We start from the raw sequence: 19,722 nt of genomic DNA, 5'->3' as shown, positions 1-19,722 counted from the left end.
CCTTTGAAAACCAGCTTAAACATTTATTGTAAAAGCGATAAAACTAAACTGCACAAAATTGTAATTGTACAAAAGGAAATGTTATACCAAACTGAAACATCCCTTCCACACTAACAGAGTCTCTCAGAAGTTGTGAAGACTAGAGCGTTGGTTTGGATGAGGAACACAGACAAATTGAATGCTGGTTCATCCACAAAGGAACTGAGGTTATGAAGGAATCTGTGGGGGAGTGTTAAGGTCATTTGATGTGTCACTTCGACTAGATGAATTCAGAGTGAATAAGAGCGACGATAAAGGAGCGATACCAACCTCATCTATGGCTCTCAAGACGCATCATTAACAGATTAAATATAACACAGCGGAAAGTTTGACGCACTTTCTGATGCAAACAAGCATCTTTGTCAATGCTGCAATAAGAATGCATGATTCACACACACAAATTGCTAAGAAGTATTTTGATTAATGAGTCTGAAACACCTCTGGTAAACGAGAAGTGCCTGGAGGAAAATGAAAAATAAATTATTTTGCAATTGATCATTTTGCACATAAACCGTCTGGTGACAATTAAACTTTCCATGTAAGAGGATAGATACACACCACAGCCATCAGCAACAGGCTACAAAGTGTGCCGTCTGAAAGTAGAGGAAATTGATCCACCTCATGATTGCGGCACCGTGTTCAGCTAGAGGCCATTAACCTCTTGGATACTTAATTTTCACCTTAAAATCAATTAATATGAATGATACTAAAGAGCACCAGTCTATGGGTGTCACACAAAGGATGGGTGTGAAGCTGAACAGTAATTTCTCTGCAGTGATTGCAGCATAATGTAAGAGGCTTTGATCTAACAGCACAAACTGGTCTGCACCTCATGTCTGGTGCCACATTCATTTCACACAAGGAAGACAGCAGATTCTCTGTTTATCCTGCAATGCAGTTAAAAGAGCAGCACCATATTTTGAGAAAGCACACACACTTACTGCGGGCTCTACGAAAAGTAATGCACTTTAATTTGTATATAGCCTACAAAATCAATTTGTATAATGCATGTTATCATGAACCAGGAGGTATAAAGAGCAATAAACGGAGGAGGTTGGGATAGATGATCGGATTAGAAGACACTGGACTTTCGCCCAGTGAGTGAGTGTGAAACAAGAAGTCAATGTTGATTTAATTGTCACATAACTTCTGTACTTAAGTAACGCCACTTCCAGAGTTATTTTAACCCAAACCACAATCTGTCCTAAACCTAACCAAGTATAGTTTCCTGTGGAGACAGAAGTTTATTTTGAAAAGACTGAATGCATGTAGCGAGCGGAAATTGACACGTGTTGCTGGACATTCGTCACGTGTTGCATGAAACACATGAAAAATGAAGAATAACTTTTCAAAAGATATCATACGAACCGTTATATGAGAAATCAATCAAATCATTCCCACCTGCTGACACAACTGCGTCTCATTATCACATCACTCCCACATATAACTAGCTCATTATACCAGGCCTATACCTGTACCTGTACAATGTATCCTCATACAATGGTTTGTATGATATCTTACATAAAGTTATTCCTTGTGCATTTTCCTACAAATGTCCAGCAATGTGTCAATTTCCATACCATCTTTTAAAAATAACTGGGTTAAAATAAATATGGATATGGCGCTACTTGAGTACGGACGTTACATGACAAATAAATCAACGTTGACTTCTGGTTTCACACGAGATATGAACACCGGTCTCCTGGGCGAAAGTTTGTGCGTTTTTTTTTTTTTTCACCCATTTACCCCAACCTCATCCCTACGTGGCGTTTGTCAATTACATAGGCTACGAATTGATTTTGTGGGATATTACAGGGCATTACTTTTCGTAGGTATAGCTACGAACGGTGTATGAGAACAGCCTGTGCCTGTGTTCCTGTTCTGATATCTGCTACCTGTGTTTTGACCTGCTGCCTGCGTTGCCTCTCTGGATTTGTTTGCTTGTTTGGACGGCCTGTCTGACTGTAAGACTATATATTCGAACATTGCAGTCCTTTTTCTTTGACCAGTTCTGCCTCAGTTTCTGCGCTTGGGTCCTCAATCATGTTGCCTAGTACACACATTTGTCACAACTGTAGCTTACAGCCCCCACGTGTACGACATTTGAGCATTTCTGACGTCAGTGCTGCTGGTAGTTTCAGAACAGACGCTGTGGCTGCAAGCAACATCGTATTTCACCGAATGCATGAATAATAGTGTAATATATTAGTGAGCTTCAGCACATAGTAACACACTACAGTCTACTGGACAGAAAGTTATGTAAAAAGAAATATAAATTACCACTTTAACCACTGTTCATTGTTACTCAATCATCCTACTCCGGAGCAGTCCCAGCATGTAAACATCCTGTACAAATCACATGATCAACACACATTAATTTCACATGTGCAAATTAATCAGGAGCAATTTGGTCTCCTGTTGCGCATCAATGTATCGGGAAAATAAGGAGAAACAACGGAAAACTCTTTGAGAACATGCAAACTCCACATAAGTTTTCAAGTCTTCTTTATTAAGAAAACACTATTTATATATCTTGATTAAATTTGTAGAAAGAGGTTGCGTCTACCCACAGAAAAGCAACATGAAGAGAGTTTCATCCCCCGCAGTATTTAAATAGCTTCTTCGTGATTCATGGTTCATTCAAATAAAGACATTATGGATTGTGTCACCGTTATTGTGACTGACATGGTGACAGCAGAAAAACATGAAGATGACAAACTTGGGAGCGAAGGCGGTGATGGAATGGTAATGAATTGAAAGTCTTCTTTTTGTTCCGAGTTTATCACACTTGATGTGTCAAAATAAACTTGGAAAAATAACAACACTGACGATTCGTGCCTTAAAAAAAAAAAACGTTGAACGTGAATCTGTTTCTCTTTCTTTAGGAGCAAAAATGTATGTTAGAGTTTTTATTTTTTTTAGCTCATTGCAGATATTTAAGTAACTACAATGTGTTACTAGAAGGCAATATACAGTGGTGTAGAGCATTTATGTTTTGTTCTGGGAGTATCTGTGCTTTACTTGAGTTTATATATTTGTCAACTTTCGCTTTTACTCCACTACATTTCCTAAATACAATTTTTACTCCGATACATCCAATAAGCATCTTCGTTACTCATTACTATTGCAAGCAAGCAGGTTTGGCGAATCAGTGGTTCTAGCTTGCTAGTTAGATCATACACATGATGGGCAACAAGTGTGAGCAAAGTGCTCTCAAAGCCGTAGTTACACTTCGATTTCCACTCAAATCCAGACAGGCTGCATGTCAGATCATACTACGTGCTATTTACAACTACGAGGGGAAGGAAAAACTGGATTCTGTTCTTTAAATCCTCTAAGTTGTGAAGACCTCGTTTTTCTTCAAGTGTAATGTAGCCTCCATTTTTAAGGTGGTGTACATGTATGTAAGTTTTTACACGTATACACATGTTTTAATAATTTTTTATTGTCAAAAGGTGAGGCCTTCCGCAACTTTTTGGGTTTCCTCTATCAGCCTGTAGTCTGCTTTTAATGTGAAGAACCCGGGCAGGTTAGCTGGATGATGTTGCAAATGTTAATCAACATGATGGCGGTCAATCGCGTTCAGTCTCGTGTGTGTCGCCTCACTGTTTTGACCGATGCTCGCTCGCGTCTACGTAGTGCGAGCAACAGAGTGCTGACTGTCGTTGACTTATTGGCCGCAGGTGTCACTGTTAACAAGCTATTTCTGATTCTTACATTGAGTCTCTTTAAGCTTTAAACTTGAAACTTCATAAATCTCAAAATTCTGACTTGCTTACTCTTAACAGCATATGTTTTTACTTTCAATACTTAAGTACATTTAATATCAGAAAATTACTTTTGACAGTAAATATCGGATACTTTAAGACTTTTACTAAAGTAATATTCTAATAGGTGACTTTAACTTCTACTAAAGTAATTTTCTTGTGGGATATCTGTACTTTTACTCAAGTTTGACTTTCAGGTACTTCATCCACCACTGGCGATATAACAGTGTTGGCTAGAACACAATCAGTAATAGGGTAAATGTAGGTTGTAGTTTGCAATACTGCAACAAATAGAGAAGACGTTTGGTTGAGTATTTGCTTTTTCCTCTCATGAAAGTATCATCATTCCTATATCCAAGTAAAATGTGGGTGAAATATCATGTATTGTAGAGTTCTACTGGGCTGAGCTGAGCAGAGTGCTGTTGCCATGGTGTCTAGAATCATTGAAGTGGCCACTGACCTGAAACCTTTTTACTGTACAAGTGAACTATGACAAAAACATCCTTGTAACATACTGGATCCTTTCTCCTAACAAGATGCACCTTGTTAAAAAAAGACATTCTCTAGGCCAGAAACAAAGTGGCAGAGAACCAAGTACAAAATAATGAAGACAAAGCATAAGGTTTAATTTCATTATTTCTTGATTTACTATATTTGTGCTGCAATAAAAAGCATTGCATACAGACAGGAATGCTTGTGTAATTGCTTTCTCTTCTGGAGTGCACCTGGCAGAGCAGATTTGATTGAGGAAGAGGAGCAGGATGCTCCTCCGAGCTTCATTAACTTTTATGGCAATGACTGCATCTCGTTGTCCCAGGAGGGAGAGAGGATGACGCTCCCCTGGTGTTGAGGGTAGAAGAGGACGTCACAGAGAGTCATACTCGGGCCTCTGCTTGTTAAAAATGAAATATGCAGAATAAATGCCAAACTCAAATGCAATAACTTTGTTGCTCAGGGCCTCCAGTGACTCCGTCAACGCCTACTAGTGCGTGACCCATCTGAACCGAGTAATAACATTTCTGCAACTGTAACAGAGACACTGTTTTAGAAGTTTAGTGATGCTAGGAAATAATGTGTAATGTTTGTAATGGTTTTCTGTTCTTCATCCTGTCAGATTAAGATTGTCAGAGCATTAATTGAGCAGTGAACAACTATTTGCTATGTAAATATATGGAGGAGTAATGTCTACCTGAGCAGAGAGTGAAGTCACTCTTCCTCTGTGCGTGTTGTAATCAGAGCTTCTTCATATCCGGGCCGGCCGCACGTGCCTTTTAGTGCATGTGAGCGTGCCACAATGGCTAGTTTACGGCCGCCGCTCTGCACTGAGCTCATACGCCGGTTTCCCTCCGGGTTAACACTTTTAGTTCTTCAGCAGTGTTAGCGTAATTTCTCACTGTTAGCGCTGTTAGCGCCATTAGCTGAAAGCTGCGGTCTCAGCCATCGCCATGTTGAGAGCCCTGCGGAGGCAATATAAATGCTCCCAATCTCACATTTAGCACCTTTTAAAGGGACAGTTTGTAGCTTTTCGGGGGATCTATATCACAGAAATGGAATATAATATTCATAACTATGTTTTCCTTAGTATATAATCACCTGAAATTAAGAATCGTTTTCGTTAGCTTAGAATGAGCCCTTCATAGGGAGTGGGTCCTCTTCACGGAGTCCGCCATGTTTCCACAGTAGCACAGCAAACACTGGCTCTAGGGAGAGCCTTTTGTGTTTTTACGTTACCTAAAGGCCACCGTAGTTCTCTGACACACAAGTGAAACTGTGGTAACGTGAGCTGCAGAGTGCAAAACCGTGATACCGCCAGCTGCCACTTGACTTCCATTGCTCCTAAAGTAGTGTTATTATGGTAAGGATGATCTCTGAGCGAGGTGAACAGCGTTACCATGCTTTTGCACTCGGCGGGGTACTCAGTTGTTTGGTTGCAATCTGAAACCGCTCCACTAGATGCCGCCAAATCCTACACACTGTACCTTTAACAAAGATGCTGAAACCAAGACACCATAAATATCAGTATCAGCTACAGCAAACGTTTAAACGCCATTTCATGCCATTATTGACTAAAGAGCTTCATGCATCCAGATCATTTTGAACACAGCAATTGCAATAAGACAATCACTGCAAATAACTACAGGCGAGAGAACAAAATCTGCACTAATGACAGCACAATATTTACAAGAATCTTGTTATGTAACAACCTGCTTTGATTGTGGTTTGCACGAAATCAAGCTAAAAGCTTACAAAAACAGCTGCTCTCAGTATTCCCACTGTGGAATTCATGAGTAAACATGCAACATATTAAAAATGCCTTTTTCCCCTCGAAGTACAAGTTGCAACACTAGTCATTGTAGTACTAGTGGTATGATAATTATAACACACTTTCAATACAAATTTGACTATACCAGTGAGACAAAGGCCTCTGAACAACAATTTACGGAACTAAAACCCATTGAGACAGATGCAAAAATTAATTGGGCAGCCCTGTTTAGTCTGATAAATAGAGTTTCAGCTGAGCTGCTGTACCTCTTGACCCTAATTACAGCTTTGCAGGCACAAGAAACAGCAAATTGTCCTCTGCAGTGCAGAATAAGAGCTCTTGGGCAGTCGTTTTATAACACCTTCAAAGCTGTGGAGTGAGACTCCAGAGCTTGTCTACGTGATGGCACAGCATACACACAGATTTACACCCGACGTCTGCGTAGTCCTTGAAGTGTTGACTGACTGCTCTCTCGTCCTGCTGTTATCTGTTTGATTGTGGCGGTGATGTTCTTGTCAAGCAGAGCGAGGGGAGTTCTGGGATTGAAAGACTTCAATACTGAATTTACGCAAAGCCTTTTGTTGTCACTGTCATCATCATGCTTCATCTTTTTAAGCAGCCTTTTACAAGCGACTGCAACCAGCTCTGTGTTTCGATGTTCATTATAGTACAGCTGCACAGCTCTACTCTATGAAATGGAGCAATCTAATAATTCCTACTCTCCAATATGTGTGCATATCTGACCTTAAATGCATTATTTCTCTTCATGATGGACAGTTGCACAGATTAGGATAAAAACAGCAGGTATAACCTACAACATCTACTGTAACCTATGCTCTTTAACATGGATATTACATGGAGCATCTTATAGGAATTTGTGTATTCTTACCTCCTGTAAACGGGTGTATGAGTAACTCCACAATGTGGTATAGTAACTATTCTACATATCAGTTTTAAAGAATGTTGTGATTTATTTGTGGATTCACTGACTGACTGTACTGTGATGCTGGACATTACTATTTAAGGAATGGGAATTCTATGTTTTCAATAATTTAAATGCCCTTATCCCTACATATGCACTGTTGCCTCCAGCTAGTTTGAGCAGCAAAGTGTGTAGTGATACACCCTGAAGGGGAAAAAGATGATGATAATAATTTATTAGTGTTATGGCTGCTTAGTTCTCTTCCATTTTATGGCATTGAAGGAGGAACAAGTTGGACTTCAGAAGTCGTCCCCATACTCATAATAGCCATCATTACACTATGTTAAAGTGGACCGATTATGCTTTGTGCTTTTTCCCTTTCCTTTAGGGTGTTACTGTATATAGTTTTTTGTGCATGTAAAGGGTCTGCAAAGTTACAAAGCCCAAAGTCCACACCAAAGAGTTACTCTCCCCCACAGAAACACTGCTCCTGAACTGACTGAAACGTCTTGATTCAAGTCCCGCCTTTTCTTCTGTAACGTAGTGATGTCACCAAGTAACACATTTGCATAACGGCTAGTTTGGCACGCCCTCAAACGAAACTAGTTAGAGCGGCGCTGGAGCGGAGTCCGAAGAGTTTGTTTTGGTTGACCAATCACAACAGTGCGGACCAGCTGACCAATCAGAGCAGACTGGGCTTTAAAGGAGGGCGGGGCAGGAGCTCAAACAGAGCATTTCAGACAGAGGGTGAAAAGAGGTGCTGCAGCACAGCCGCTATGAGAAAAGTAAAGTGTTTTTTGAACATTAAAGCAAGAAACCCAAAATACAAGTATGCACCTGAAAATAAGCATAATAGGTCCTCTTTAAAAGACAATTTCATTTACAAGTTCACGCTAATTACACCATTGAATGCAGTAAAACGTTCTAATGCTTGCCAGTTGTGAAAAGATCCCATTATTCTGCGAAGCCTTTTTGCAAATGTGACGAGGCAACAGGCCTCTCAGATAGAGCAGCCTATGTCCTTACGTAAGTGAAGCAAGCTTTGATTCATAAACCCTATCTATAGAAATAAAACGTGAAAGAACATTTGGATCGGAAGTAAAACATTTGGTGCGCATGAAACAAACTGCATGCTGTTTTCTATCCTCATCTTTCCACCTCTCAAATCTGAAGGGGAAGATTTTGAGTGAAGTATCTATTTAGTTTTTCTTGTATTTGTGCCAAAGATGGATGAATAAATACAATTTCACATAAAAGTGTGAAAAGAAATGATAATTTCTGTGTACCTAGTATGAGCCATTCAAGCAGTCCATTTTGAGATGTTGAAATCAGCTCTACACTGAACACTGTGAAATGTGCAAATGTGATAATTTCCTATTAATTAAAGGGGCAATTAGTGAGACTTTCACTGCCTCAGAGCACAAATGATACTATTATCTGTTATTGGTTTACAGGATTACTACAGAAACGGCTGAATTCATTCCATCTCTACTATATTTGCTGGTGTAACTTCAATAAAAGAGCTATTTGTGTATCCATGTGACTGTTGTTTTGCATTTATGAATCAATTTTCCTCTCACAGCTTAAACATATTAGTTCTAAATTGACTCTCTCATCACAGATAAATTGATATAAACGTTACCTCTCCATAAGTATTGGTGGTGCATAGAGAGTTCAGCTGAGAAACACAAATGCTTTCTGGGTTTCTTTTTGGGATTAGGTCCAACCTCTCATGTAACAGTGAATGTATGTGAAGTGGAGACTTAGGCTGTGTCTCAATTCGAATTCTTTCGTACTTACACTTACTTTTTTGAGTGCAGAATTGCGTTCACACTGAGAAGTATTGAAAAATACAGTGTACTCTAAGTATCCATGTTGCACTCAAAAAAGTCAAAACGTTGAGTGTGGAATGAGGGACACTTCTCACCCTTAATGGTCGCCATCTTTGCTATGTAGCAGAAGGGGAGCTAAATGCTAATATCAGCATGCAAATAGTCTCACAATAACAACAATCAGGTATAATGTTTACCATGTTCACCATCTTACTTTTGTGTGTTAGCATCAGTGGGCAACTTCCGGGGTCTGAAAAGTGAAGCCAATGCAGAAGTGCCTTAAACTTGCATTCTTTCTAACAGCCAGCAGGGGGCGACTCCTCTGGTTGCAAAAAGAAGTCTGATTGTATAGAAGTCTATGAGAAAATGACCCTACTTCTCACTTGATTTATTACCTCAGTAAACATTGTAAACATGAGTTTATGGTCTCAATGGCTAGTTTCAAGTCTTCTTCAATACAGCATGATGTTCATTTAGTAAACTATGGTCCCATTTAGAGTCAAATAGACCATAAAGCAGGGTATGCTTTAGGGCGTGGCTACCTTGTGATTGACAGGTTGCTACCACGTCGTTGTCCGGTCTGGGTGTTGTCCTGTTTTCATCTTAGAACTCTAACCCTTTAAAGTGTGTTTTCAGTTCATGAAAGTTGGGTTGTACTTGCACCTTAACGTGTCACTTCTGGTTGCAAATACAAGTCGGCGACGGCCAAAAGCGAGGCTTCAAAACTAAACTAACATTTAGTAATTAGCATTGAAAACATCATATAACTGAGGTTGATAGGACAAATTTGACCTATGAAAAGTTAGAGGAACTCCAAAGTTATTTCAATTCATCCTGAATGGGACATGAATGGGTGTACCAAATTTCAGGACAATCCATCCAATAGTTGTTTAGATATTTCAGTCTACGTATTGTTTTCCTTTATGGAATATTTGTGTCACATCAACTAAGAAACAGCAACATGGAAAGCCTTTGCTGGTTGCTCAAGTTCAGCGGTGATGGATAATTAATGACAAATGACAATTTGAATTGACTAGTTTCATCAGTTGCAAAATATTTTCTTTTCCGAACTGTTCCCCCGCACGCCCTGATACCTCTGACTGCTCAGCTTTACTGAGCAAACAGCAGAAGAGACGTCTCATATCAAAGCCCACAGTAACATGTATTTCTCAGACATATAATCTCCAGAGAGACAGGGAGTTGAATCTAATCACACAAACTAAACAGTGTTACAACTTGATATGATTTAATAAGATAAATTGGCAGAGTAGGAACATAATAACTTACTTGAACTTCAATATTAGTAAAGATATCACAACATGTACAGTAAATTGTCTGCAGGTGCCAAGAGCACGTGTATTTATCTGACATTTAATCATGTTTGTGTTATTCCAACTTCTCTCTTTCTTCCTCCCTCTGTCTGTCTCATATCTTATTTCAATTTATTTTATTTCTTCTCCAGTGTATTACAACACCCACAACTGTCACCTTTCTTGCACACTATCCACAACAGATATTAGATTTATCTGTTGAATTCAGCGAGGGAGAGTAGGAGGGATGCCGTGATCCCGTGGATAGCTCTAACATGTGCCGCAAAGAACCACGTGCAGCTCAGTAAGACTAAGGAGCTGGCCCGTGGATTCCCAACACAGCAAGTCGGCGCTGACGCCTGTCACCATCCGGGCCTGAGGAGGTGGGAGCAGATGATGCAGGGAGCTGCGATACTGTACCTGGGGATGCACATCGACTACGTAAGCACCAAACAGGACCGCAGGGATTTTACAAGTCAGAGCAGAAAAAACTTTTTCTTAAACTTTTCCCCTCCCAGGTCGTCTTATTTATTCAACACCAGGCTGTTGCGCTTGACACAATGCCTGTTGTGTTTGTAGAGGTCTGCTTTATAGGACGCAGCATGAGGTGTTCTGTCTCTGTGGAGCCTGGAAACATCCAAAGAAGCACAGAGGGGAGGAAAGTAAACTCCATCTCAGAAAACACCTCCCCACCCACTCTGCTTAACCTGACGCAGCTACGGATCTCACCATTCGACTCGGCATTATTCCCCCTCAAAGTGCAACACGGGGCGATTTAAGTATTCCTTTGTGCCGTCAGATTGTGCAACACTTCCTGTACAGACAGCAGCCTCAGCTTAGTGAGGAGCTGCAGAGCATCTGCAGTGTATGTGTGAACAAGCATACAAGTTTAATTTGCATAAACTTTATGCAGAGTTTCTATGCATAATTGATTGAATAATAAATATCTGCACATTGCACATCTATACTGTACATATACTATACATTTAGATGTGGATAGGAGCACATTTTAATCTGTTTTAACAATGCATATGTCTGCCTTAGTAAATCCTCTCATAGTGACCTTGCTTCTGCTGCAGTTCATCACACCGCATGTATTCATTCACTCAGCTGCTTTTCTTCAAAGTTAATTCCTTCTCTTTTGACCTCTTCAAATTCTTTCTGATCTTTCCAGCAGCACAGATCCCTCAAAAAGAGTAATAAGTAATAATAATTTCATTCTGCTATGAAAGCTCTTTGGCCATAATAATATTGCAAATTCTCTCAAATGCATTCAAAAGTGTGGTAAAATGATTGCAAGTTAACTCTGGAGTCCCTAAAATCTATGCACAAATATGACTTCCTTCTTAACCAGCTTCGACACACACACACACACACACAATATAGCCAAGTATCCATGTGCCTGTGTGTGCAGATGTCTCTTCAATAAAAGGCTGTGAAATTGAGAGAGGGGAGGAGGGCTGCACCACGAGAGGAATACAAAAGACGAGGACAACCGGAAGTGCTGCTACTCCCAGTTCAGCCTGAGAGGGGCAGGAGAGAGCTGGAGATGACCTCTCTGGAGCACACCGGCTGAGGAAAGTACCGGCTGTGAGGTTACTAAAGGACATCCCAGCTGTTTAGTCATACAACTACAATTCAGGCAATGATTCTACAAGTTTCCTCTGGTTCCTCTAAACACTCATATGACTGTCAGCCTGTAATTAAGCAGACACATAATGCAAAACAATGTTAAGCCTATTATGTATGTATGTATGTATGTATGTATGTAATGCAGTAAAACTTTTCATGCAGTTTCCATAGTACTCTGTCCCCACTCTGCACATGTGTATATATATGTATATATATGTAAAGACACATGTGCAAACGCGCACTACACGCCGGAAGTTTCTGCGTAAGACCTTCACCCTGTGACGCAGATCTCTCTCCATATTGAGGATGACATCAATACGTTCAAGTCACACACTGGTCTGACAGTGAATCATCACATCAAGGTCTTCTCAATAATCACAACGGAGACAAGTAAAAACTAGATTAAAGCCGTCTTTCAGCTCAATACTCTACTTTCAATAGCCTCCAGCAGTTCTGTACTGCTCTAGTAGTCCAGCCAACCGGTCTATAACAATCAATTGAACAAAACTGTTTAAACAACTTTTATGGATCTGAATAAATGTTTAATTTATTGTATCACTGCAGATAGCAGAAATATTACCTATTACCTATTACTATTTGCCAGTTAAAGGTGCTCTATACGATATACGGAGCATTAATATAGCAGCAAACAACTATTTTCTATGTAAAGATATAGAGGAGTAATGTCTACCTGAGCAGACAATGAAGTCACTCTCCCTCTGTGTGTGTTGTAATCCGAGTTTCTCTGTGCTTTGTTTATATAGCCGGCCGGCCGCACATGCCTATTAGTGCATGTTTGTCCATGTGACAATACCCCAGTGCTGTTAGCTGCAAGCTTCCGGGTCAGCTGTCTCCTTGTTGAGAGCCGTGGGGAGGCTATAGAAATGCTCCCATTCTTGCATTTAGCACCTTTAATGTAAAATTAATGGTGCAGTGTGTAGGATTTGGCAGCATCTGGCAGCAAGGTTGCAGATTGCAATCAATGCAGATGTTTCCCGTGTGCCAAGCGTGTAGGAGAACTGCGGTGGCTAACGTAAATGATCCTCTCTAGAGTCAGTGTTTAGTTTGTCCATTCTGGGCAGACTGTAGAAACATGGCGGCCAACTTCGTGAAGAAGAGCTGCTCCCTATGTACATGCGGCTGTGGCTCAGAGGGTAGAGCATGTCATCCACCAATCGAAAGGTCAGTGGTTCGCTCCTCCGGTCACGAGTCGAAGTGTCCTTCAGCAAGACACTTGACCACAAATTGCTCCCAAAGGCTGTGCCATCGGTGTGTGAATGAGTATTTAGATCAGATCCTGACGGGCAACGTTGGCAACATTGCATGGCAGCCTCTGCTATCAGTGTATGAATGTGTGTGTGAATGCTGACATGTAATGTAAAGCGCTTTGAGTGGTCGGAAGACTAGAAAAATGCTGTATAAACGCAAGTCCATTTACCATAAACGGCTCATTCTAAGGTAACAAAAATACAACGATTCTTATTTTCAGGTGATTATACACTCAAGAAAACCTGCTTATTAATTTTTATATTTCATTTCTGCCAATAGATCCATCTAAATGTTACACTCCTTTAAATGTGCCTGGATTGTTACACTCTTTTAGTAACAAAGGCCTCTTTCCCTGCATATCAACAAAGCTGGTTTTAGCTTAAGAGGGAGGAAACAGTGAGGGGGAGTGAGTGTGTGATGGTGGTGAGTGTGTAAGGCTGCTCCATCTTTGCGTGGGGGTGAGTGACAGTTTTTCATTGGTTGGGCGGTCCAGTAGGTGGGAATCATTTTTAGCCCGGGAGCTTCGTGCCTCAGACCTGCCCGTTCCACAGCCTACACCGAGGGCTCCGGGTGGGAGTGGACGGTGTGTCAGCAGTTACTCATACTACTTCTTGTAGCGGTGGATCAATAAGCAAATAGAAACATGACTTGTCTTTTGTCTTATTTTACAAACCCGTGTTCTGATTCCCCCACACACGCATTGTATCTCCTGCTATAAAGTGGTGATATCACAGTGGGCTGATGGCAGCGGTAATGTTTGTATTATTAGTGGTAGTGTGGGGATTAAACTGTCTGGTGCTTTGGCACATTGTTACAGTTGGTACTGAGTATTACTTATCTGTGCCACTTAGAAGAACATCACAGGAGTAAATACTGAGATAACGAGCTATTCCTCTGCAGAGGCAGTGGCATTACAGCCTCATAAAAAGAGGGAGATCAAGGAGCAGGGGAACACAAACTGTGCAGCAGGCTGGAACAAAGTTGTTTGTTGTTGTTGTCAGGACATCACAGTACTGTACATGTGACAAAACAATCCCAAGCCAAGGTCCATTTAACTGCTGTTCTGGAGGTCTCGATCATATTAGATGTTATAATAGATGAATTTCCATGTTGCCTCGCACTTTAAGGACTCCTCGTCCATGCTGCCTTAAAAGCTGAGACTGAAAGTTCATTTTTTACAAAATAACCACCATTCAGTAGCTGTTTTGAGCTTTCAATTATAACACAAAAGCGAATAATCGAAAACTCCACAACAGCCACTAAATGGACCTTGCGCGTGGGATTGTTCTGTCACATGTAGTGCTGTGTGTGAGAGGAACGAGGTCATCAATTTCAAGTGATGCACGTCTTTTAAAGTGAGTTTGCATGCACTTGAAAATGCAGTCAAACATGTATAGGTAAGCCAACTAATCCTTTAACACCATAATTTGTCTTTGTGTGAATGTCACAATTTGCACAACTGAGATGCAGTAGATCAGTCGACTGCCACAGTCACGTTCCATATATAGTGTGAACACAATGTGGCTTGTTTAAAAGATTAGGGGTGTCAATCGATGTACCTTAAAGGGAGATTTGCCAAGTATTTAATACCCTTATCAACATGGGAGTGGGCAAATATACTTGCTTTATGCAAATGTATGTATATATTTATTATTGGAAATCAATTAACAACACAAAACAATGACAAATATTGTCCAGAAACCCTCACAGGTACTGCATTTAGCATAAAAAAGATACGCTCAAATCATAACATGGCAAACTGCAGCCCAACAGGCAACAACAGCTGTCAGTGTGTCAGTGTGCTGACTTGACTATGACTTGCCCCAAACTGCATGTGATTATCATAAAGTGGGCATGTCTGTAAAGGGGAGACTCGTGGGTACCCACAGAACCCATTTTCATTCACATGTCTTGAGGTCAGAGGTCAAGGGACCCCTTTGAAAATGTCCATGACAGTTTTTCCTCGCCAAACTTTAGCGTAAGTTTGGAGCGTTACTTAGCTTCCTTTGCGATAAGCTAGTATGACATGGCTGGTATCAATGGATTCCTTTGGTTTTCTAGTTTCATATGATGCCGGTTGCTTCAAGTTGTGTTAATGTGTTAAAGTTAATTGGAAAATAATTGCATGTTTATTGGCAGTAAAGCGTAAAAGAACACACTTCACATTTGAGGTAGGTGTACATAAGTTCGACTCTAGAAGAGATACAAGTTGATTGATTTATTCACACAAGAGGAACACAGAGAGAATAAAGCAATACTCTTTTTTTAAATTCATATTGGTTCTCTGCCATTTCATAATGGGAAATTAGCCTGAAGATCTAGTTTCCTTTCTGTCCATATTTTGAGAAGTTGCACAGTGAGTGTTTTCACTGGGAACACTGTGCCAACTTTGGGGCTTAGGAACAATGAAGCAGGATCCTTGCAGTCCTGCTCTGTTTGTGTGTGTGTGTCTTGAAATATAGTTCGCCAGGACATGGGGTACATCAGAGGGAGTCAGAGTGTGCCAGGAGGCACGCTCAATATGGAGACAGATGGCTTACAACTCCTCCAAGACATCTGCTTACTGTGAGTTACACCATCCGTGCCAGATGCTAAGCAAAATGGGTGACTGACAACCCGTCACATTCATCTCTCTTAATTGAATTGAAATTGAAAATGCAGTTTAGTTGTATGGGGATGCAATTTTGTAGAAGACAGGGTTGCGATGAAGCCGCGGAGAATTGTTGCCCGACTCTATCGAGTGTTTTTTAGTATCTTTCAGTTCATTGATTTGGTTTTACAGCCCACTTTTCAATCTCACTTTCCTCATCAATCAAGCAAATGACAGACAGGCAGATCAGTGACTAGCTCAGAAGTTGGTGGAGACCAAACCAGAGCTAAAATGTGAATGAATAGTAATCTGTGGCCAGAAACATGACAAAAAATATATCCTAATGTATCCCTGTACCTGCTGAATGTGAAACGCAACTGTCTCTTAATTTTATACGGTTTTATAAGGTATTTATTATACGTCAATGTTTTTCAGCTGCAGTCAATATCCATTGTGCTCCATTTAGAACGAACAACAGTATATTACTATAATACATGTATGGGTTGAATAACAAGTATGATATGAGCAGAATAAACCAAACGAGAAAGTTCACTACGGGTGGGCGGGAGGGGTGATGGATGGGTCAGCAAATACAGGACTTTCCCCAACGTTCACATTTTTAAAAGTAGTTTAGTTCTGTTTTTGTTTTGTTTTGTTTCTATTTACAACGTTAACCACATGTTTAAATCGGTGACCATAATCCAGATGAAAATACATCCCTAATAGTCCATGGTGCTCAATTTAGACTAAACAACAACATTTCCATTACTGTAATACAAGTGTATGTTGAATAACAAGCATCATATGAGCAAAATAAACACAAAAACTCAAATAGAAATACATTAACTCTTGCATATTACATAAAGAAACAGCCAAAGAAATAACAGTAAGTCATTTAGGTTCACAACATGCTGTTTAATGTCTATTTAAACTGTTGCAAGCACTCCCTGTCCTCTTGTTTTTCTGGTTTTATGTTTGAAATGGCGAATCAAGCAAAAATAGCTTTCAAATTATGGGCACCACTTTGTATTTCAATTTTCAGAGCACAATCAATTATGTTACATCTATCTTGGCTGAGATTGATGCTAAATGAAAAGAATTACAGATGTCAGTCCGGCTAGTGCTTCTATAAGTGGCTCAATCAATCAGTTTTTCAATGTCAAATTGTGGTGATATATACAGACTATTTTCTTCAAATAAGAGCTCCCTATGTTGGTAATTGGATGTCATGATTTTGAAAACCTTCTCCCATAAAACCTGGTTTGGTAAATGAACTCTATTTTTTGCTCCGCTGTAGCTATGGCAGTTACCTGAACTGAAAGTCAAGGACCGTCGTCACAGAGCAAGACCTTTCTGTTTCTTCCTAGAATAGTGTTTTAATGATAGACGGTTTATTCTCAAATCTAAAAACATATAAACATGTACTGGTTCTCATCAAAAGCAGAAAAAAAGACTAACAGCCACCTTTTTTTCCGCCTCTCAGGAATATGATCAAAGACATTGGATTTGAACTAAAATGATATGAATTTGGTAGGCAAATTGTTTATGATGCCTTGGGTATCCTATCGGGATCAAAGTGTAATTTGCTGGTGGACACGTAGTAGAATAAACAATGTGAGTCACAGAGACTTCAGTTTGCTGCTGGACCATCGGTATAGCACAAATGGGACAGGCCAATAGGAATTGGGTCGTGACTACAAGGTAAACCACGAGTAGGGAAACTCTCGCAAGGTGGTCAAGGTTAGGCGTTGTTCTTGAATAGTTAAGGTAAGGTGTTGACCTCTTATAGTTTAGGTTAGGCATTGACCTTGAATAGTTAAGATTAGCGATTGATCTGGAATAGTTAAGGTTAGGCATTGATCTCTAATAGTTAAGGTTAGGCATTGACCTCTAATAGTTAAGGTTAGGCATTGACCTCTAATAGTTAAGGTTAGGCATTGACCTTGAATAGCGAAGGTTAGGCATTGACTTTGAATATCTAAGGTTAGGCATTGATCTGGAATGGTTAAGGTTAGGCATTGACCTTGAATAATTAAGGTTAGGCATTGACCTTGAATAGTTAAGGTTAGGATAGGGTGTCAGGGAGCAAGTCTCGCGAGAGCTTTTGTATGTTTTTGCCCGATTGCGCAATTTGCGGGTTACCTTCTAGACACGACCTAGGAAGTGTTCAGAAGAAAAGGCCCATTAGCCGGCTGAGTGCAGCCTCAGCCAAATTCTTGTCTTCATAACGATACAAGAAATACTTCTACAATTTCATCCTCTTCTGTGTTAGAGAGAGCGGAGAGGCTAAAGAAGACATGCCTGGTGGGAAATTGTGCTGAGCTCTCATATAACATGCTTTTCAGTGCATGCTTTTATTTGACATTTGCATAAGTGGGTTTTTTTTTTATTTCTACAGTCGCTCACTTCAAAGCAGCATTTTTGATCAACAGGGCTCCAGAAGCTTTAGAGACTGTACAGTACTTTGTACTTTCAATAAAACGAACGCAAAGGGGCTACAGTGAAAATATTTCAGCTGTCTGTTTCTCTGCTTTCTAAGACTATAGCTCCATATGGCTCCTCTTCCATCTTCAAAGACGAGTGAAGAAATATGTTACACCAGCATTATCACAATGCAGGCGCATTATCCAACACTTTGAGCCTTGAGAGCAATTTTGGAGCTGTTTGCAATCGTCTGATTACACGTGTCTGCTTCAACCAGGAGCAGCACTCTCTGGTTTGCTTCTGATAGAGTAAAGTGCAGATATTCAGATATTACAGGAGGCAGACATTTACAGCACCACTGGAGGATTCTAACAGCAGTTATTACCCTTTCACATGAATGCGTACTGTAGGTTGCACATTGTCTACTGTAAGTCAATGGACCAGAGAGATACAAAAAAATGAATGGCTTGCCAGTAAAGGTCAATACTCTCTCACAGTAGGTATTGGATTTGCAGTTGAGTATCGAACACCAACATTTTTCTTTTCTTCTGTTTGCAGAAGAAAGTCGCAGAGAGGACAGAGCTTCAGCTTCTGGTTCAATTCACATTTGGCTCTTCTTGTTTGTTTTTTTATGAATCCATCTGGCATTAGCTCTGCTCTTTTCCCACCAGACACCTAATATATTTCCTAATTTCTGTGTGTTTTTATTTCTTTATTTTTATTTTATGCATAAAGATTTTTTTGTCAAACTACTTTTTGTTTGACTTTATTTTATATATTTGTTCTAGGGCTGTCAGCCGATTAAAATATTTAATTGCAATGAATCGCATGATTGTCCATAGTTAATCGCGATTAATTGCAAATTAATCAAGTTCAAAATGTACCTTAAAGGAAGATTTGTCAAGTATTTAATACTCTTATCAAGAGAGAGTGAGCAAATATACTTGCTTTATGCAAATGTATGTATATATTTATTATTGGAAATCAATTAACAACACAAAACCATGACAAATATTGTCCAGAAACCCTCACAGGTACTGCATTTAGCATAAACAAAATATGCTCCAATCATAACATGGCAAACTGCAGCCCAACAGGCAACAACAGCTGTCAGTGTGCTGACTTGACTATGACTTGCCCCAAACTGCATGTGATTATTATAAAGTGTGCATGTCAGTAAAGGGGAGACTCGTGAGTACCCATAGAACACATTTTCATTCACATATCTTGAGGTCAGAGGTCAAGGATCCCCTTCGAAAAAGACCAAGCCAGTTTTGCACAAGATTGGAGCGTTATTTAGCGTCCTTCACGTTTGGTGCCAATGGATTCATTAGGTTTTCTATTTTCATATGATGCCAGTATCTTCACTCTAGCGTTAAAACTGAGCCCTCTACAACCTAAAAATTGCAAGATGTGTTAATGTTTTAAAGAAGTTTGTGGCGTTAAAACAAATGTGCGTTAATCCAATTACTTTGTGTCAAACTAGGTGGAATGACTTGGCAAAAAGAAGGACGTATTTCCTCATTTGGTGTAATTACAGTGCTTTATGGTAATTTCTGTATTTTGTTACCTCCATTTAACCGTTTTTGTGGCAAAGAAAAGGGTCATCACCTCAATACTCTTCTTTATATTGGGTTTTAATAAGTTCAGAAGAAGAAAACAAAAATAATTAAA

Source organism: Sebastes umbrosus, chromosome 15 (assembly GCF_015220745.1).
Source record: "Sebastes umbrosus isolate fSebUmb1 chromosome 15, fSebUmb1.pri, whole genome shotgun sequence".
Classification (NCBI taxonomy): Eukaryota; Metazoa; Chordata; class Actinopteri; order Perciformes; family Sebastidae; genus Sebastes; species Sebastes umbrosus.
Note: the sequence above shows the minus strand (reverse complement) of the source record.